Raw genomic sequence first — 21,507 nt, 5'->3', positions numbered from 1 at the left:
CGCAGTGGCGGGTAGTATATGGGGCTTTGGTGACAAAACGGATAGCACTGTGATAGACTGTATCCAATTTGTTGAGTAGAGTGTTGGAGGCTATTTTGTAAATGACATCGCCGAAGTCAAGGATTGGTAGAATGGTCAGTTTTACGAGGGTATGTTTGGCAGCATGAGTGAAGGATGCGTTGTTGCGAAGTAGGAAGTCGATTCTAGATTTAATTTTGGATTGGAGATGTTTAATGTGAATCTGGAAGGAGAATTTACAGTCTAACCAGACACTTGGGTGACAAGTCAAGTTTCTTCAGCCTCCTGAGGTTGAAGAGGCTGTCCCATCGATGTGGATAGGGGGATGCTCCCTCTGCTGTTTCCTGAAGTCCACAAACATTTCCTTTGTTTTGTTGATGTTGAGTGAGAGCTTGTTTTCCTGACACTACACTCCGAGTGCCCTCACCTCCTCCTCTTTGTAGGGTGTCTCGTCGTTGTTGGTAATCAATCCCATTACTGTTGTGTCGTCTGCAAACGTGATGACTGAGTTGGAGGTGTGCATGGCCACGCTGTCGTGGGTGAACAGGGAGTACAGGAGGGGGCTGAGCACGCACCCTTGTGGGCCCCCAGTGTTGAGGGTCAGTGAAGTGGAGATGTTGTTTCCTACCTTCACCACCTGGGGGCGGCCGTCAGAAAGTCCAAGACCCAATTGCACAGGGCGGGGTTGAGACCCAGGGCCTCCAGCTTGACGATGAGCTTGGATATGGAGCGATTGGATATGTCCGTAAACACACCAGGCAGCTGTTCTGCACATGCTCTGAGGACGCGGCTAGGGATGCCGTCTGGGCCAGCAGCCCTGCGAAGGTTAACACGTTTAAATGTTTTACTTACGTTGGCCACGGGGAAGGAGGGGGGGGGGGCAATCCTTGTTTAGTGGGCCATGACGGTGGCACTGTAATCTCCACAAAGCGGGCAAAGAAGGTGTTTAGTTTGTCTGGGAGCAAGACGTCGGTGTTCGTGGCGGGGCTGGTTTTCCTTTTGTAGACCGTGATTGTCTGTAGACCCTGCCACATGCGTCTCGTGTCTGAGCTGTTGAATTGTGATTCCACTTTGTCTCTATACTAACATTTTGCCTGTTTGATTGCCTTGCGGAGGGAATAACTACACTGTTTGTATTTGGCATATTCCCAGTCACCTTTCCATGGTTAAATGGAATGGTTTGCACTTTCAGTTTTGCGCGAATGCCGTCATCTAGTCACATTGGGTACAACATGTCCTATACACTTCCTTATAAACTCACTCACCGAATCAGTGTATCCGTCAATATTATTCTCAGTGGCTACCCGGAACATAGTCCACGTGATAAAAACAATCTTGAAGCGTGGATTCCGATTGGTCAGACCAGCATAGCACGGGTGCTTCATGTTTGAGTATCTGCCTATATGAATGGAGGAGGAAAATGGAGTCGTGGTCAGATTTGCCAAAAGGAGGGCGGGAAGGGTCTTGTATGCATCGGAAGTTAGAGTAACAGTGGTCCAGCGTTTTTTCCAGCATGAGTGATAAAGACAATATGTTGATAGAATTTACGTTGCCTTGTTCTCAAATTAGCTTTGTTAAAGTTCCCAGCTACTTGATCTCTGTCCATGAATGGTGTAGCAGTGCGGACGATTTTTGTAGTTGTCCCATGTACATTCTATGTTTTTTAAATATTTTTTGTATATATTTCAATATATTTCAATCTCTTTTTCCATTTTTAAATGAAATATACCATCCGGAAACCCGCCTCACCCAATGTGATACGTATCTGCTATTTTTAGATCTTATAGCTATAACCTACATCAGAAGCTAGTCATCAGAAGCTAACCAGCTAATTAGCTACTAGCTATTGATTCATTGTTAGCCACTGCTAACGGCCTTTACCTTTATCGCAGACTCCAGCCACTTTTAGCCTGGATAATACCTGCCAGTCTGCACAGCGTGATATAAACCCTGAGCATATCGGACTGCTTTTCTCCACTTGGCTACACAGCTGATGCCTCCTGGACTCTGCACTAACACGACTAGAAGCCACTACATAACCGGATTCCTGCCGTAAGCTCTGGACCTTTGCATCGGATCATCGCAGCTAGCTAGCTGCTACCGAGTGACTATAGTGGCTAACGCCCTTGTCCCGAAGCTAGCACCAGTTACCAGGCGCATGTTCCGGCTAACAAACAAAATTACTCCAGCTACAATGCCTCTTTTGCCAATTGGCATGGACCCTTTCTCGACATGGAGCCTCGCCGATCCATCACGACTGGTCTGCCAACGTAATTCCGTCCGATGTGCCCTCAACCGACCATTGCCGGACGTCGGTGAAGACGCTTCTGCTAGTCCTGGCCTGCTAACTTTATGAACGATGTGTCTCCCGCTTGCTAGCGTAGTAACGACTACCTAGTGGCTTCTCTGTTTCATCTATTGCTGTTCACTGGACCCTATGATCACTTGGCTATATAGCTGATGCCTGCTGAACTGTTCATTAATCACGGTACTCCATTTTGTTTATCTGTCGGCCCCAGCCTCGAACTCAGGCCCTATGTGTAGTTAACTGACCCTCTCTGCCTATTCATCGCCATTTTACCTGTTGTTGTTGTCTTAAGCTGATTAGCTGCTGTTGTCTTACCCGTTGATGTCTTAGCTAGCTATCCCAATCAACACCTGTGATTGCTTTATGCCTCGCTTTATGTCTCTTTCTAATGTCAATATGCCTAGTATACTTTTGTTTAGGGTAGTTGTCATTGTTTTATTTTCCTGCGGAGTCCCTGGTTCCACTCAACATGCCTCAGATAGCTATTTTTTACAACCTTCCACACATGCAGTGACCTCACCTAGCATAACTAGTGCCTCCAGAGATTAACTAGTGCCTCCAACCTCTCTTATCGTCACTCAATGCCTAGGTTTACCTCCACTGTACCCGCACCCTACCATACCCCTGTCTGTACATTATGCCCTGAATCTACCCTACCATGCCCAGAAATCTGCTCTTTTTATTCACTGTCCCCAACGCACTAGACGACCAGTTTTGATAGCCTTTAGCCATACCCTCATCCTACCCCTCCTCTGTTCCTCGGATGATGTAGAGGTTAACCCTTGCCCTGTGTGCCCCAGGCACTCTTATTTGTTGACTTCTGCAACCATAAAAGCCTTGGTTTCATGCATGTTAACATCAGAAGTCTCCTCGCTAAGTTTGTTTTATTCACTGCTTTAGCACACTCCGCCAACCCTGATGTCCTTGCCATGTCTGAATTCTGGCTTAGGAAGGCCACCAACAATTTTGAGATTTCCATCCCTAACTACAACATTTCCCGTCAAAATAGAACTGCCAAAGGGAGAGGAGTTGCAATCTACTGCAGAGATAGCCTGCAATGTTCTGTCATACTTTCCAGGTCTATGCCAAACAGTTCGAGCTTCTAATTTAATAAATTAATCTCTCCAAGTCTCTCACTGTTGCCGCCTGTTATAGACCCCCCTCAGTTCCCAGCTGTGCCCTGGACACCATATGTGAATTGATTGCCCCCATCTATCTTCAGAGTTCATTCTGCTAGGAGACCTACATTGGGATATGCTTAACACCCCAGCCGTCCTACAATCTAAGCTAGATGCCCTCAGTCTCACACAAATTATCAAGCAACCCACCAGGTACAACCCTAAATCCGTAAACATGGGCACCCTTATAGATATTATCCTGACCAACTTGCCCTCCAAATACACCTCTGCTGTATTCAATCAGGATCTCAGCGATCACTGCCTCATTGCCTGCATCCGTTATGGGTCCCCGGTCAAACGACAACCCCTCGTCAAACGCTCCATAAAACACTTCTGCGAACAGGCCTTTCTAATCGACCTGGCCCGGATTTCCTGGAAGGATATTTACCTCATTCCATCAGTAGAGGATGCCTGGTTGTTCTTTAAATTTAATTTCCTCACCATCTTAAATAAGCATGCCCCTTTCAAAAAATGTAGAACTAAGAACAGATATAGCCCCTAGTTCACTCCAGACCAGACTGCCCTCAACCAGCACCTAAACATCCTGTGGCGTACTGCACTAGCATCGAATAGTCCCTGCGATATGCACATTTTCAAGGAAGTCAGGAACCAATACACACAGTCAGTTAGGAAAGCAAAGGCTAGCTTTTTCAAACAGAAATTTGCACCCTGCAGCTCTAACTCCCAAACGTTTTGGGAAAGTCCATGGAGAATAAGAGCACCTCCTCCCAGCTGCCCACTGCACTGAGGCTAGGAAACACTGTCACCACCGATAAATCCACAATAATCGCGAATTTCAATATGCATTACTATTCGGCTGGCCATGCTTTTCTCCTGGTTACCCCAACAGCCAACAGCTACGCACCCCCCGCAAATGTTAGCTGATGTTCTGAAAGAGCTGCAAAACCTGGACCCCTACAAATCAGCTGGGCTAGACAATCTGGACCCTCTCTTCTAAAATTATCCGCCGCCATTGTTGCAACCCCTATTACTAGTCTGTTCAACTTCTCTTTCGTATCGTCCGAGATTCCTAAAGATTGGAAAGCTGTCGCGGTCATCCCCCTCTTCAAAGGGGTTGACACTCTAGACCCAAACTCTTACAGACCTATATCCATCCTGCCCTGCCTTTCAAGTCTTTGAAAGCCAAGTTAAGAAACAGATCACTGACCATTTCGAATCCCAGCGTACTTCCTCCGCTGTGCAATCCAGGATCTGAGCTGGTCACAGGTGCGCCTCAGCCACGCTCAAGGTACTTTTATCGCCATCGATAAAAGACAGTACTGTGCAGCTATCTTCATCGACCTGGCCAAGGCTTTCGACTCTGTCAACCACCCTATTTTTATTGGCAGACTCAACAGCCTTGGTTTCTCAAATGACCACCTCGCCTGGTTCACCAACTACTTCTCAGATAGATTTCAGTGTGTCAAATCGGAGGGCCTGTTGTCCGGACCTCTGGCAGTCTCTATGGGGGTGCCACAGGATTCAATTCTCAGGCTGACATTTTTCTCTGTATATATCAACGATTTCGCTCTTGCTGCGGGTGATTCCTTGATCCACCTCTACACAGACGACATCATTCTGTATACATCTGGCTCTTCTTTGGACACTGTGTTAACAAATCTCCAAACAAGCTTCAATGCCATACAATACTCGTTCCGTGGCCTCCAACTGCTCTTAAACGCAGTAAAACGAAATACATGCTTTTCAACCGATTGCTGTCCACCGACTAGCATCATTACTCTGGACGGTTCTGACTTAGATTATCTGAACAACTACAAATACCTAGGTGTCTGGCTAGATTATAAACTCTTCTTCCAGATTCATATTAAGCATCTCCAATCCAGAATTAAATCTAGAATCGGCTTCCTATTTCGCAACAAAGCCTCCTTCACTCACGCTGCCAAACATACCCTCGTAAAACTGACTATCCTACCGATCCTCGACTTCGGCAATGTCATTACAAAACAGCCACCAACACTCTACTCAGCAAACTGGATGCAGTCTATCACAGTGTCATCCGTTTTGTCACCAAAGCCCCATATACTACCCACCACTGCGACCTGTATGCTCTCGTTGGCTGGCCCTCGCTACATATTCGTCTCCAGACCCACTGGCTCCAGGTCATCTATAAGTCTTTGCTAGGTAAAGCTCCATATTATCTCAGCTCGCTGGTCACCATAACAACACCCTCCCGTAGCACGCGCTCCAACAGGTATATCTCATTGGTCATCCCCAAAGCCAACACCTCTTTGGCCGCCTTTCCTTCCAGTTCTCTGCTGCCAATGACTGGAACGAATTGCAAAAATTGCTGAAGTTGGAGACTTATAACTCCCTCACTAACTTTAAGCATCAGCTGTCTGAGCAACTTACCGATCGCTGCACCTGTACATAGCCCATCTGTATATAGCCCACCCAACTACCTATGTAATCCCCATATTGATTTGTATTACTTTTTTTTTGCATTTTTGCACACCAGTATTTCTACTTGCACATCATCTGCACATATATCACTCCAGTTTAAATTTGCTAAATTGTAATTACTTCACTACTATGGCCTATTTATTGCCTTACCTCCTTACGCCATTTGCACACACTGTATATAGATTTTTCTATTGTGTTATTGACTGTACTTTTGCTTATCCCACATGTAACTCTGTGTTGTTGTTTTTTGTCGCACTGCTTTGCTTTATCTAGACTAGGTTGCTCAACTGGCATACCTGGGTAAATATGCTGATGCTCCAGATACTCAACTAGTCTACCGAAGGGCAGTTGTATTGCTTCTTTAATCAGAACAACAGCTTTCAGCTGTGCGAATATAATTGCAAAAGTGTTTTCTAATGATCAATTAGCCTTTTTAAATTATAAACTTGAATTAGCTAACATAACGTGCCATTGGAACACAGGAGTGATGGTTGCTGATAATGGACCTCTATACGCCTATGTAGATATTCCATAGAAAATCTGCCATTTCCAGCTACAAAAGTCATTTACAACTTTAACAATGTCTACACTGTATTTCTGATCAATTTGACGTTACTTTAATGGACAAAAATGTGCTTTTCTTTCAAAAACAAGGGCATCTCTAAGTGACCCCAAACTTTTGAACGGTAGTGTATGTCTGATTCTTATGAGAGGTGTTTTATTTTGGTTCTACTGCCTATTTATCCCTTTCACATCAAACACACACATTCTATACATGACTTAGCAGTGTCCTACAGCAGTGTACTTCCTGTACCCTCTACATTAACCAGGTTTATCTCCCTGTGCGTCATGTCCCATTACGTTTTCCTCATAAACAAAACCCACCGCCTTACTTGATCTTTCCCAACTCCCATTTGTCCTCTGGATCTCCAAGGTTACCACGTCCATGGATGTCCCAGCGCAGGGAGAGATCTGTCAACAAACTTCTGAGGACTTTCTCACTTGGCAAACTTAAAGGGGGAACTAGCTATCGCAGGTGTCCCAGGAGGTAATCAAGCCACTCCGCTCCCTCCATGTGCCTGTATCTTTAAACAGAATAGATAAAGGAGGCGCGGGTCACGCTGGAGAGCACAGGTACTCGGCAGGAAAAGTTCAGCGTATTGATGTGTTGCAAAGGACTGCGGCTTCACAGAGCTAGGAGCCCGTCAGGTTGCTGGCATAGTACCTGTTCAGGTACTCATAAGGGATACAGGTTAGCACCCCAAGATATTGACTTGCCAAGAAGATTGCTCACTCTCTCTCTCTCTCTCTCGCTCTCTCTCTCTCTCTCTCTCTCTCTCTCTTTCTGGCTTTAAAAAAATGGATAAATGACTTGCTTCTTCACTGGAAACTAATGATCCACCAATGTCTTTCTGTCTTGGTGCTGAGAGTGGAGAAGAGTCTTTGATGATGGAGAATTGTCTTGGTGCTGAGAGTGGAGAAGAGTCTTTGATGATGGAGAATTGTCTTGGTGCTGAGAGTGGAGAAGAGTCTTTGATGATGGAGAATTGCGGCTGACACATAAAAGCTGGAGGGCCCCCCGAGACGCTCCCTATCCCTCATGCTACTTAGTTATGTGTTACACTGTTATCACTATGGTAACCCAGAGTTATTTAATTTTATCGTCGCCACCAAAGTTCAAGCTGAAGGCAGAGCCTATAGTGAGAGAGAGCAGAGTTGTCTCTTTCACTCTCTCTCCTCTCTGTCTATCTCTCCTTTGTTTCTGTCTCCTTGAGTTAGGAGTTCTGCTTTGCTAGTGTGAATCTGAAGAGACCTGTTATTGTATGTATGAGATGTTAAATGATATTGAAAGGAGGAACCGTTGGTTTGGCTCTCCTTCCCCCCTTCTGCTCCTCAGGTCAGGCTAACCAGTATGAATAAACATGAGGTCTCAACGCCGGTCAACTGTTTGGGAGTGATAAGCTGCTCATGTATTTGACTCGAGCCAAACAGCAGTAGAGTGCCTCGCTTGGCCAGTGTACTGAAGTCAGTCGTCCAAGGACAGAATGGTCTGGGTAAAGGTCAAGGTATTGAGCTGTGGACATACAGAATTGTCACTCTGATCTTTTTATTGTGAGTTCTCCTTTAAGTTCTTCTGCGGGTTAGCTTTTCTTTATTAATGAATCTGTGATTCCTTCTTTCAAAGCTCATATTGTGGAATATCTACTGCATTATTTAGCTGTATAACCACTTCCAAGCTAATGGGGCAAGGAAACTTTCCCTGAGAAAATGTGAAATGTTCGAGCCTTTTCCTCCCATCTCTATTTTTCACTTTCTCATTTCGGCATGAGTTGACTTGATTTGATTTGAAGCCTGCCACTTTCCGTTTGACTTGAGTTCCCAGGCCTATTTGCCAGTAGAGAGAGGATCGAGGTCCGATTTGGACCAAGGGCTTGATACATTTTACAGACTGCTTTTAAATACAAAATTCTTCTTCATTCAAATGTAACCTATTACCACAACATCTGTTTTGACATGTAGTCACAGTCATGGAAGCACAATGAGCACACCTGAACTAATTTATATCACTATTATTATACCGTAGATATGGGTTCTGACTTGGTGTACAGGGAGAATACTGTAAGAACGGCCCATGTTCTGAATTACGTCGCTGTACATTTAAAAAATGATGAACAAATAGTTATATTGACCTCGTCCGTCCTAGATCGCTCATTAATGTCTTAATCAAAATTACGGATAGCATCTTATCCTCTCGTCGTTCCCTTATGCCATAGTTTGTACATCTCAATTGTCAGTAGAAACCACATTTGTTTAAGCAAGTCAGCCGTATCGGCTAGGTTTTTTTAAGGCAGTAAAATGAGGCCGAATGAACTGTTTCGCTGCCAGACAAGGCTCCAATGAAAGCCAGGTTTAGCAGTGGTAAGGATTCACTCCATTGCTGAAAAGAAAGCTCTGCTGTTGGGACAGCTTTATGTAGGCCATAACAGTTTGTGGGAAACATTTGTCACCATTATAGTGCAATGACTTGATTGTTTAGTGTTGTGTTGTGTAGTGGCATTGCTGGCAAGCATCTAAAAAAATGTTGGGGAGTTTGTCCTACCAAGATTTACATGCTAAAATCGCCACTGTGACAGAGACATGGGGATGTGAGGGTGTGTTGTATCTGATGGAACTGACAGAGACATGGGTATGTGAGGGTGTGTTGTATCTGATGGGGCTGACAGAGACATGAGGATATGAGGGTGTGTTGTATCTGATGGGGCTGACAGAGACATGAGGATATGAGGGTGTGTTGTATCTGATGGAACTGACAGAGACATGGGTATGTGAGGGTGTGTTGTATCTGATGGGGCTGACAGAGACATGGGGATATGAGGGTGTGTTGTATCTAATGAGGCTGACAGAGACATGGGGATATGAGGGTGTGTTGTATCTGATGGAGCTGACAGAGACATGGGGATATGAGGGTGTGTTGTATCTGATGGAACTGACAGAGACATGGGTATGTGAGGGTGTGTTGTATCTGATGGAACTGACAGAGACATGGGTATGTGAGGGTGTGTTGTATCTGATGGAACTGACAGAGACATGGGTATGTGAGGGTGTGTTGTATCTGATGGGGCTGACAGAGACATGGGGATATGAGGGTGTGTTGTATCTGATGGAGCTGGCAGAGACATGGGGATATGAGGGTGTGTTGTATCTGATGGAACTGACAGAGACATGGGTATGTGAGGGTGTGTTGTATCTGATGGAACTGACAGAGACATGGGTATGTGAGGGTGTATTGTATCTGATGGAACTGACAGAGACATGGGTATGTGAGGGTGTGTTGTATCTGATGGGGCTGACAGAGACATGGGGATATGAGGGTGTGTTGTATCTAATGAGGCTGACAGAGACATGGGGATATGAGGGTGTGTTGTATCTAATGAGGCTGACAGAGACATGGGGATATGAGGGTGTGTTGTATCTAATGAGGCTGACAGAGACATGGGGATATGAGGGTGTGTTGTATCTAATGAGGCTGACAGAGACATGGGGATGTGAGGGTGTGTTGTATCTAATGAGGCTGACAGAGACATGAGGATATGAGGGTGTGTTGTATCTAATGAGGCTGACAGAGACATGGGGATGTGAGGGTGTGTTGTATCTAATGAGGCTGACAGAGACATGGGGATGTGAGGGTGTGTTGTATCTAATGAGGCTGACAGAGACATGGGGATGTGAGGGTGTGTTGTATCTAATGAGGCTGACAGAGACATGAGGATATGAGGGTGTGTTGTATCTAATGAGGCTGACAGAGACATGGGGATGTGAGGGTGTGTTGTATCTAATGAGGCTGACAGAGACATGGGGATGTGAGGGTGTGTTGTATCTAATGAGGCTGACAGAGACATGAGAATGTGAGGGTGTGTTGTATCTGATGGAGCTGACAGAGACATGAGGGTGTGTTGTATCTAATGAGGCTGACAGAGACATGGGGATATGAGGGTGTGTTGTATCTAATGAGGCTGACAGAGACATGGGGATGTGAGGGTGTGTTGTATCTAATGAGGCTGACAGAGACATGAGGATGTGAGGGTATGTTGTATCTAATGAGGCTGACAGAGACATGGGGATGTGAGGGTGTGTTGTATCTAATGAGGCTGACAGAGACATGAGGATATGAGGGTGTGTTGTATCTAATGAGGCTGACAGAGACATGGGGATATGAGGGTATGTTGTATCTAATGAGGCTGACAGAGACATGGGGATGTGAGGGTGTGTTGTATCTAATGAGGCTGACAGAGACATGGGGATGTGAGGGTGTGTTGTATCTAATGAGGCTGACAGAGACATGAGGATATGAGGGTGTGTTGTATCTGATGGAACTGACAGAGACATGAGGATATGAGGGTGTGTTGTATCTGATGGAGCTGACAGAGACATGGGGATGTGAGGGTGTGTTGTATCTGATGGAGCTGACAGAGACATGGGGATGTGAGGGTGTGTTGTATCTGATGGGGCTGACAGAGACATGGGGATATGAGGGTGTGTTGTATCTAATGAGGCTGACAGAGACATGGGGATATGAGGGTGTGTTGTATCTGATGGAGCTGACAGAGACATGGGGATATGAGGGTGTGTTGTATCTGATGGAACTGACAGAGACATGGGTATGTGAGGGTGTGTTGTATCTGATGGAACTGACAGAGACATGGGTATGTGAGGGTGTGTTGTATCTGATGGAACTGACAGAGACATGGGTATGTGAGGGTGTGTTGTATCTGATGGGGCTGACAGAGACATGGGGATATGAGGGTGTGTTGTATCTGATGGAGCTGGCAGAGACATGGGGATATGAGGGTGTGTTGTATCTGATGGAACTGACAGAGACATGGGTATGTGAGGGTGTGTTGTATCTGATGGAACTGACAGAGACATGGGTATGTGAGGGTGTGTTGTATCTGATGGAACTGACAGAGACATGGGTATGTGAGGGTGTGTTGTATCTGATGGGGCTGACAGAGACATGGGGATATGAGGGTGTGTTGTATCTAATGAGGCTGACAGAGACATGGGGATATGAGGGTGTGTTGTATCTAATGAGGCTGACAGAGACATGGGGATATGAGGGTGTGTTGTATCTAATGAGGCTGACAGAGACATGGGGATATGAGGGTGTGTTGTATCTAATGAGGCTGACAGAGACATGGGGATGTGAGGGTGTGTTGTATCTAATGAGGCTGACAGAGACATGAGGATATGAGGGTGTGTTGTATCTAATGAGGCTGACAGAGACATGGGGATGTGAGGGTGTGTTGTATCTAATGAGGCTGACAGAGACATGGGGATGTGAGGGTGTGTTGTATCTAATGAGGCTGACAGAGACATGGGGATGTGAGGGTGTGTTGTATCTAATGAGGCTGACAGAGACATGAGGATATGAGGGTGTGTTGTATCTAATGAGGCTGACAGAGACATGGGGATGTGAGGGTGTGTTGTATCTAATGAGGCTGACAGAGACATGGGGATGTGAGGGTGTGTTGTATCTAATGAGGCTGACAGAGACATGAGAATGTGAGGGTGTGTTGTATCTGATGGAGCTGACAGAGACATGAGGGTGTGTTGTATCTAATGAGGCTGACAGAGACATGGGGATATGAGGGTGTGTTGTATCTAATGAGGCTGACAGAGACATGGGGATGTGAGGGTGTGTTGTATCTAATGAGGCTGACAGAGACATGAGGATTTGAGGGTGTGTTGTATCTGATGGAGCTGACAGAGACATGAGGATATGAGGGTGTGTTGTATCTAATGAGGCTGACAGAGACATGGGGATGTGAGGGTGTGTTGTATCTAATGAGGCTGACAGAGACATGGGGATGTGAGGGTGTGTTGTATCTAATGAGGCTGACAGAGACATGGGGATGTGAGGGTGTGTTGTATCTAATGAGGCTGACAGAGACATGGGGATGTGAGGGTGTGTTGTATCTAATGAGGCTGACAGAGACATGAGGATATGAGGGTGTGTTGTATCTAATGAGGCTGACAGAGGCATGGGGATGTGAGGGTGTGTTGCATATAATGAGGCTGACAGAGACATGGGGATGTGAGGGTGTGTTGTATCTAATGAGGCTGACAGAGACATGAGAATGTGAGGGTGTGTTGTATCTGATGGAGCTGACAGAGACATGAGGGTGTGTTGTATCTAATGAGGCTGACAGAGACATGGGGATATGAGGGTGTGTTGTATCTAATGAGGCTGACAGAGACATGGGGATGTGAGGGTGTGTTGTATCTAATGAGGCTGACAGAGACATGAGGATTTGAGGGTGTGTTGTATCTGATGGAGCTGACAGAGACATGAGGATATGAGGGTGTGTTGTATCTAATGAGGCTGACAGAGACATGGGGATGTGAGGGTGTGTTGTATCTAATGAGGCTGACAGAGACATGGGGATGTGAGGGTGTGTTGTATCTAATGAGGCTGACAGAGACATGGGGATGTGAGGGTGTGTTGTATCTAATGGGGCTGACAGAGGATGGGGATGTGAGGGTATGTTGTATCTAATGAGGCTGACAGAGACATGGGGATGTGAGGGTGTGTTGTATCTAATGGGTCTGACAGAGACATGGGGATGTGAGGGTGTGTTGTATCTAATGAGGCTGACAGAGACATGGGGATGTGAGGGTGTGTTGTATCTCATGGGGCTGACAGAGACATGGGGATGTGAGGGTGTGTTGTATCTAATGAGGCTGACAGAGACATGAGGATATGAGGGTGTGTTGTATCTAATGAGGCTGACAGAGACATGGGGATATGAGGGTATGTTGTATCTAATGAGGCTGACAGAGACATGGGGATGTGAGGGTGTGTTGTATCTAATGAGGCTGACAGAGACATGAGGATATGAGGGTGTGTTGTATCTAATGAGGCTGACAGAGACATGGGGATATGAGGGTGTGTTGTATCTGATGGGGCTGACAGAGACATGGGGATATGAGGGTGTGTTGTATCTAATGAGGCTGACAGAGACATGGGGATGTGAACTGCTTGCCAACCCGTAGACCACAACACCTATTGCATTGAGCTCACAGGGAGTGTATTATTACAGCTAGCAAGGAATCTGATCAACTCTTTATTTATTCTACAAATAAACAGACAGTGAAGAGGCACACAGGCCAATATCCCTCCTCAAGACTCCATTGTGTCTGAGGTACAGTGTAGGGTGTGTAGAGAAGCTGATCCTAACATACTGTGCAATCTCGAGTAGTTTCAGCTGAGATGAGGTAGACATGTGTTTAAATGACAACTAACTACCTCAAATGACACCAAAGTCATGGTTTCATTGCTTCTTGTGTGCAGGATACTATTCAAACAGCACATCATCACAACTTTAAAAATACAGTCACATGGAGTTACAGTAGCTAATGTGTGAAGCAGTCTGTGGCTGTGGATAAGCGTGTGCACCTCTATGTACATGGCTGTGCCTGTGGATGGCCATGAATCTGTCTAGTCTTGGGGTCAGGGAAAGCTCAATGTTAAACAGTGAGGGGGGGGGGGGTACGTTTGTGTGCGCGTGCATGTGCAGTATGGCAGACGTGATCCCCGGACCCAGCCTGTTCTCCCCTAGTGGGTCATTCAGCCCCTCTCCCTGTCTCTAATCCCGTCTGTCCGGGGGAGATAGGGAGGAGCGGCTGGCCACGGCACACCCGGGGCACCGCAAACACAATCACAGGCCTTTCACAGACACTTAACGGGGCTTTGCGCTTGTTCAACAAGGCAAAACGCGGCAGGAGGGATCAATTTAATACAAGGCCTGACTCGAATGGAAAGAGGGTTAATAAATAAGCAATGACAGTGAGGGCTGCCGCCACAATTTGTGCAGCGCTCGTTCCTCCCCATTTCCTCCCTCCTTGTTTTCCAGAAGTCTCTCCCCATATTATGGCACGGTGTAGTTCCTGTCTCCAGAAAATATTGGGGAGAGCTGGGGAGGTAGGGAAAGCAGCAGACTCCTCTCTCATCAGGATGTTATTTTAATAAATCACTGCTGCCATTGCTTGCCACATTAATTCCTGGGGCCCGGAGGGCTATGATGGTACCAGCAGTGATCTACATGAGGTGCTAAATGATGTGGGGGATCCCCCAGTGAGAGAACAGAGACCCCCTGAATCTCCTCATCTCCCCTGAACACCTCAGGCCCCTCCCCTCAGCTTGGCTGGCTCACACCCTGGGCTCCAACTGGGCCGGCCCGCTCGCCCGCCAGCCCTCCACCGCTGACATGATAATCAGCAGAGAGAGAGAGAGAGAGAGAGCCAGGAGCCGCCGCAGTGCACATACAAATGAGTGGCGCATACATGCATCTATAGCTAGGAGGGAAGTCACCTGACCCAGAGACCCAGAGCACCTCACACCACATCACCCACATGCCCCTCTCTAGTGGCTTCATTGAGTTCTCCCATACTGGGACTGCTGTTTGATATGATGCATCTTCAGTAGGTATAGACACCCTAATAAACACAGAGACACTGGGAGCCATGTTGAGTGAGATGGAAGTCTACATAAGATGTGAACAGGATGTAGATGCTTATAGTCTCAGGAGGATTGCTTATTTTATTCTTGTTAATTTCATGAGACGGTAGGCTCAACTCAATATATCTGCAATATATTTGCAGTCACAGATTTTTATTTATTTTCCTCTTGTCAAATAAATTGTAGTATGGTTTGAGGTACAGTGAAAATAGCTGGTAGACCATTCTCACAGGTAGTGGTATACACTTGCAGTTTTCCTGTGTGCGTGGGCAGCAGGTGTATCAACAAAGACTGCATTAACATTGCTGTGGCATAGGTTTGATTGAATCTGGCCCAGTGTGATTGTACTGGAGGTGGTAGCAGTTGTAGTAGGTCTAGTAGTCATAGTGATGGCTCTACTGATGGAGGATGTGTGCGTATCCCTCCACCGGAGGTTCCCAGACCCCGGCAACATCAGTTGCATCTTTTTATTTATCACACAGAGAGAGAGAGAGAGAGAGAGAGAGAGAGAGAGAGAGAGAGAGAGAGAGAGAGAGAGAGAGAGAGAGAGAGAGAGAGAGAGAGAGAGTTTTCCATTGGTATGCGCAGACAAAGCCGCTAGATTCACCCCCCAGAATACTGCTGGGAGATTATACCCTTCTTTCTTCACACAGCGGGGAACGGGCCACCGCAAATGGAACGCTTGGGAGTGTGTGGCGTGCCGTGAATGACAGAGCGCCGTACACACTCCAAGCAATGACCCCAAACTCAAGGACTTGCTCCAAATGTCCTCATATCTCATGCTTCCTGTTTTCGCTGGAAGCTCAAAAAGTGTCGTACTGGGATGGACAGCGGGAGTCCACAGGCAGATTGTCAGAGTGCAGATGCCAACGTTAGAGGGTGTCAGCCTGGGCTGGGCCCACAGAAACTATTGAAAACACTTGTGAAATATGTAGATCAAAATCTAAGTTCTTCGCAACGTATTTCTGTATAACAGCTGTTTTATTGGAGTATTTTAGGCGCTACAGAGTTAGTTGCCGTAGGAACCAGATGTTAGAGCAGAGTTAGTTGCCGTAGGAACCAGATGTTAGAGCAGAGTTAGTTGCCGTAGGAACCAGATGTTAAGCAGCCTTAAACCTGAAAACCTTAACTGGTGAAACGGACATGTCTATTTGGATATTGCAACAACAAAGAAGATACTGCAAACAATGAACACTGTTTTCTTTTCTCAGACATCATTGCAGGCGTGAAAGAACAGCTTTTACCACACTGCCAGATTCTCCTCTCCTTTTCATCAACAAAACAAAAACAATAACAAAGGCGTTGGGCCGGACAGCGGCACTGTTTCCCAAAATACTGATTCCATCTTTAAGTGCAGTAAGTAGCAGGTGTCAAATGAATTCCCAGTGAAAAGGTGGTACAGGAAAGATACAGTCTGATGAGTATTTACATGGATCTACAAAGGATATTTCCCAAATACACAGCCTCAACTCGGCCTACACTGCCGAACCAACTATAGCATGTTGGAGTACCAACCAGGGCCCGCTTTCCTATGCATCTTTCCTACAACGGCCGAAGATGTACAGTAACACGAGTTTCCTAAAAGACCACACAGAAAGAACGGTCGCTGAGCTCCGTCGTTGGAGCATGTGTCGATACTGATAGGATGGACAGAAAGACAGCGCTGCTCTCGGATCAGCTTTCTCCATTGAAATCTGTCCTTAACATTCTAATTATTTCACTATACGATGGATTACCCGAAAAAGAACAACAATATATAATTTTTGGAGAAATGACTGACTAAGTAGGCCTGTAAGGGGAAAATATGAATGCCCAAACTATTTGTAGTAAGTAGGCCTGTAAGGGGGAAATATGAATGCCCAAACTATTTGTAGTAAGTTGGCCTGTAAGGGGAAAATATGAATGCCCAAACTATTTGTAGTAAGTAGGCCTGTAGGGGGAAAATATGAATGCCCAAACTATTTGTAGTAAGTAGGCCTAAATAATGCTCGTTCTTGACGTACACCAGCGTTAGAGGGTGGCAGCCTGGGTAAGGCAGCCTGGGTAAGGCAGCCTGGGTTAGGCAGCCTGGGTAAGGCAGCCTGGGTAAGGCAGCCTGGGTTAGGTTTACACAAACTACTGAAAACACTTAATTGTAATATGGAGATCAATATGTAGGTTATTCACAATAAATATCTGTCTACCAGCTGTTGTACTGAAGTATTTAGGGGCTACAGAGTTCGGCTGTAGAGTATAGCCTATCAGACATAGTAAATGGTAAATCATTATCAGTGACTTAACGTTACATCATCTTTACAATGAAACCAGACACTGTCTGTATATTGAGATGCAGTATTGAATAGCAATTCACAAAGGAGAGCAAGGCAATACATGGTCTGTAATGTTGTGACAACAGGCCATCTGCCCTCTACTATGTAGCTCACAACCACTTTACCTTTCATGGATGGCTGGTAATGACTTACATTGATTGTGTCATGCTAATACCAAATCTTAAGCCGTGCGTGCTTATACCTCTCCTGACCCCATATTTCCAGACTCCCTCTTTCTGTAGAGAACACACCCCTCCTCATCCCTTCCCCCCAACCATTAAACTGCATCTGAACATCAGACTTAATTGATGAAAGGAGGGCCTGTCTTCATTTATAAGCAGGCATCCACCAAACTAATCTGGCTGTGTTGTGAAGTCTGTCCTTTCCATTAAGTGGGACACATTATCTCCTAATCAAATTAAAGTCATTTAATTGTTGCCCTCCCTTGATAGATCCGGTGAAAAAAGGAGGCGAGACGTGTTTGCTGAAGGGGGATGTGTGCAGATTGAACAGGGCCTGTGTCATTACGGTATGAATTTGTAAATAACCAAAGCTTTCACTGTCATGTCTTTGCTTTGAACCTTTCTATAGGGTGAAGTTGAGTTTGACATTTTATCCACTCTCCCAGCTCAGTGGATACCCAAAACAATTGAGGCTAAGTACCTAGCTGAAGGGGCTCTAGCTATGTGACCCCATGAACGATTGACCTCTGTAACCTACTGATCACTAGTCTCATTTCTTAATCACTACTCTTGAGTTTGTGTGTGTGTGTGTGTGTGTGTGTGTGTGTGTGTGTGTGTGTGTGTGTGTGTGTGTGTGTGTGTGTGTGTGTGTGTGTGTGTGCTACAAACTAAACCACCTGTGCTGGCCAGTGTGTTAGCTGGCGGCTCTGTCCCTGCTACGTGGTTTGCAGGCTGCTATTACCTGAGTCATCCTGTGATTAAGAATGGAAGTCTCTGTGTGGAATGGGGCCAGTCTGTCCGCCTCTGTCCTCCCAGCCCAGCACTGTGTAGGCCCTGGGGGGTCCCCATGGTAACCAGAGTGAAGGATACCCCCGCAGACTCTGGCCCTGGCCACCGCCGCCGCTGCCCGCCATGGGGTGATCCCTGGGCGTGTGATAAATGAAGGAGCGTGGGATCGTTTGTCCCACTGATAGAGTTTTATCCCCTGCCCTTTCAGAGCAGTCAGACCATAAAGAGAGAGCCACGGCCAAGCGTGACAGGTTAACCCAACAGTAATAGAATACTCCTAATGGTCTGGTCTGGGCCAGGGGTTGGAGCCACCGGCCACAACAGCCAGACGTCCGCCCCACCTCTATCGTTATAGGTGCTCTGGGACCACGTCACCCACTTTGTGGTTGTCACAGAGAGAAGCAAGGACAAAGTGGGCACTTTGATGACTTAATGGGCACTTTGATGGTGTCTTAGGGCGGAATGGAGGCGGGCGAGGGCAGGCAAACGGATAGAATAGAGTATACAAGACATTAAGACAAGGAAACGAGCTGTAGGGCGGTGAGGTAAGCCTAAAGCACATCCGGTACTTGGCCATTTTACCCCGTGCTTCAAAGGACTGTGCTTTACAAGGGCCTTTGAATTTATAGGAATTCTACAGCAGCTGGCTGGCAAGTCTATTGTTTTCTCTAGTGCCATTCATGTTGAATGATTTGATAGCGTAGCAATGCATATGAGAGGTATGAGAAAATAAACATGATCAAACACCAGTGAGCAGTCAGAAGAGATTTAGATTATTTTGTTGTCATGACTTTCACTTGAACATGCCTGTCTCTCTACGATTAATCCTCACAAAGAAAGACAATCCTCGGGGCTAGCCTACATGTTTATGCTGTAACAAGGTTGTTTGTGTAGATGTTTGTTAGTGTGCACCTTGGGTAGCAGTTAGTCATGTTTGAATATGGCTTTAATTAGCCCTGTGTATTCCAGCAGCAGCAGCTCAGAGCCCTCTGTCCACAGCCCGCCCCCCCCTCCACCACCACCACCGTCCTCTCTGCTGCTCTACTAATAGTGTCCTGTCCTCTCTCCTCCTCTCCTCCTCCCAGGAACATCAGCGCTCTGTGTGGTTAAGATAATAGCAGCTCACACTAAAGATGTTAATTGAGGGGAGATAAAGTGTGGAGGTTGGTAGATGAGGGATGTGGGGATGCTGTGTGTGTGTGTGTGTGTGTGTGTGTGAGTGTGTGTCTGTGTGTATGTTAATATTAAGTTGTGGTGTTCCACTACCAACTAGCCTCTTAATAAACCTCTGTCACACCAGGCGAGGTGTGATAAATCTGGAGGGATTATGATAACTGTGAGTTCTTCCTCCCTCCTTGAATCAGACAGGAAGGTGTGGCAGCAGTGGAGTTTGGTGAGGTCTGTCTCAGGGTCTGGTGAGGTCTGTCTCAGGGTCTGGTGAGGTCTGTCTCAGGGTCTGGTGAGGTCTGTCTCAAGGTGGGCTGAAGACTCGGGGAAGTGTTTGGCCAACTGAAATGTGTAGCGGGCAGGCAGGCAGGTGGGTAGGCGGGCAGGATGGCAGGCGCTAGGCAAGTGGGCGGACGTGTAGGCACTCAATGTGGGTAGAACACAGGGGAAGCAGAGATGGAGTAATCTGACCAAGCAGCTGAAGTGACAGAAGCTACATTAATAGAGGCATATGTCTGGAGCACAGAGAGAAGGAAAGAGAGTGAAAACAGACACTGTACCAGCCTGAGAGAGAGGGAAGACGGAGAGCGAGAGAGAAAGGGTGAGGGGTAAACAGAAAACAGCGCCAGCCTCTGTAATTGCCTCAATGCCACTGGGAATGCTCTCATTCATTTGAAGCAGGCTGTATTCTCGCTCTCTCTTTTTCACAATTGAGGAGAGGGGGGATGTAGTGAGTGGGATTGAGGTGCCTGGGGTGGAGTTGGGTGGGTGATCCGTGTGCAATCCTCAGTGTGTGATGCTAACGTATGGCTATGAGTGCGATAGCTCCCCTGTGCTGAATCTCCTATAACATCAGCGTGAGGACCAGTCCATGGCTGTGGCCTGGGTAGAGGAGAGCACAGCACAGCGCTGTGGAAAAGTGAGGGCGATAAGGAGGTAGGCGGACTGCAGCTCAGACCTGTCAGATGTGATCGCGCACCGGAGCGCTCCGCATGTGTCTGTCTCTTTTTAGATTTCCCTAAGACAGCCCACCTCTTCACGCCCCCCTCTCTTCTTTTTTTCTCCTCCTCTGCGCTCTGTTTTTTTTCTACCTTCCTCGAGGAATTCTTTATTTCTTTATGTCTTGTGTGGCGCGTGCGTTGGATGATGTGCCCCCTCCTCCTTCCTCTTTTCTCCTCCTCTCTCTTTGCCGCTTTCACAGCCTAGTTTTCTTTTTTTCTCAATCTTGTGTGCAGGTTGTATCTGACAGAGAGAGGACCACCTCCACGCTCCAGCCCCGCTCCAACCCACTGTGAGTATTCTTATGCTAATTTTCCATCTCCATCTTTCCCATCATCGGTTTGTCTTTTATTTTCAACCCTTTTATGTTCTCGACCGCGGCGCACTGCGAACGTGGCGGCTGCGACAGAGAGAAAGGAGGAGAGGGAGAGAAAGAGGGAAGGAGGGAAGAGAGAGGATAAATAGTGCTGTGAGAGAAGTAGCTGTGCTGTGTAGGGGTTTCTCTGAGGATGGTGGAATGGCTGAGGGGGTAGAGGAGGGGGCGGGTCTTGATGTGGTAGATGGTTCTGTGTGTGAATGGTTGGGATGTTGTTGACGACAGTTAGCGTGGAGCGGGTCAGCACACTCAACACTGGGGTCTCTATTTTACCTTAACTTCTCACTTTCCATATTGACTGACTCTTCTGTTTTGATATTGAGGCTTTTCTGTTTCCTACTGTGTTCCTGTTACCACTACCGAGAGGGGTCCACTGTTGTCATTTGAACAGTGGACATGTGTACGATAAACAGAGATTTAAGAATAATATTTATGGCTGTGTGTGTGTTCAAACAAGTCTGTATTCTCTATGGGCGATCATATGTGAGTGTATTTTTATTGTGTGTGTGTGTGTTTATTTATGGGCGAACCAGTGGAGGCTGCTGAGGAGAGGATGGCTCATAATAATGGCTGGAATGCAGCGAATGGAATGGCATCATATACCTGGAAACCATGTGTTTGATGTATTTGATACCATTCCACTAATTCCACTCCAGCCATTACCAGGAGACCATCCTCCCCAATTAAGGTGCCACCAACATATGTGTGTGTATTTTCAGTCTGTTTGTAGCTGTGTTTCTT

The 21,507-nt window shown here is 46.5% G+C and overlaps 1 protein-coding gene across 5 annotated transcripts in view; it reads left to right on the top strand.

Annotated features, from left to right (window-relative positions):
• The window catches only part of LOC109897631 (RNA binding protein fox-1 homolog 3), a 409,231-nt gene that overhangs the window by 126,268 nt on the left and 261,456 nt on the right, over positions 1-21,507 (top strand). Inside the window, exons 1-2 of one of the 5 annotated variants that reach the window (XM_031827802.1) lie at positions 19,959-20,327; positions 20,627-20,682. The gene's annotated coding sequence lies outside the window, so the exon portion shown is untranslated. Of the gene's footprint in view, positions 1-19,958; positions 20,328-20,371; positions 20,683-21,507 lie in introns of those variants that run through there. The other 4 variants (XM_031827801.1, XM_031827805.1, XM_031827807.1 and 1 more) reach the window with 4 other exon arrangements.

The sequence above is a fragment of the Oncorhynchus kisutch genome, linkage group LG6 (assembly GCF_002021735.2).
Source record: "Oncorhynchus kisutch isolate 150728-3 linkage group LG6, Okis_V2, whole genome shotgun sequence".
In the NCBI taxonomy this organism is placed as follows: Eukaryota; Metazoa; Chordata; class Actinopteri; order Salmoniformes; family Salmonidae; genus Oncorhynchus; species Oncorhynchus kisutch.
Note: the sequence above shows the minus strand (reverse complement) of the source record. Positions and strands in the feature narration are given on the sequence as shown.